Raw genomic sequence first — 312 nt, 5'->3', positions numbered from 1 at the left:
ATATTTTAAATTTTTTATACTTTTTTTTTGAAAATCAAAATTGAAGTTGATTTTTTGAAAAAAAAACATTTTAAAAAAATTCGATTTCAAAGAATAGCTTTTCTAATACAATTCAAAATAATATCGAATAAAAAGTTTGCCGAAAATTGACATTTTTTTTTGAAAATGAAAACTGAAATTCATTTTTTGAAGAAAAAAAAACATATTAAAAAAAAATTATATTTCAAAACAAAGCTTTTTTAATAGTCTTTAAAATCATGTAGAATAAAAAATGGGCCATAAATGTTTTCTTGGTCAAATTTAGATTTTTAC

The sequence above is a fragment of the Belonocnema kinseyi genome, chromosome 5 (assembly GCF_010883055.1).
Source record: "Belonocnema kinseyi isolate 2016_QV_RU_SX_M_011 chromosome 5, B_treatae_v1, whole genome shotgun sequence".
NCBI lineage: Eukaryota > Metazoa > Arthropoda > Insecta > Hymenoptera > Cynipidae > Belonocnema > Belonocnema kinseyi.
The sequence above is the reverse complement of the archived record's forward strand: the minus strand, read 5'-3'. Positions refer to the sequence as shown.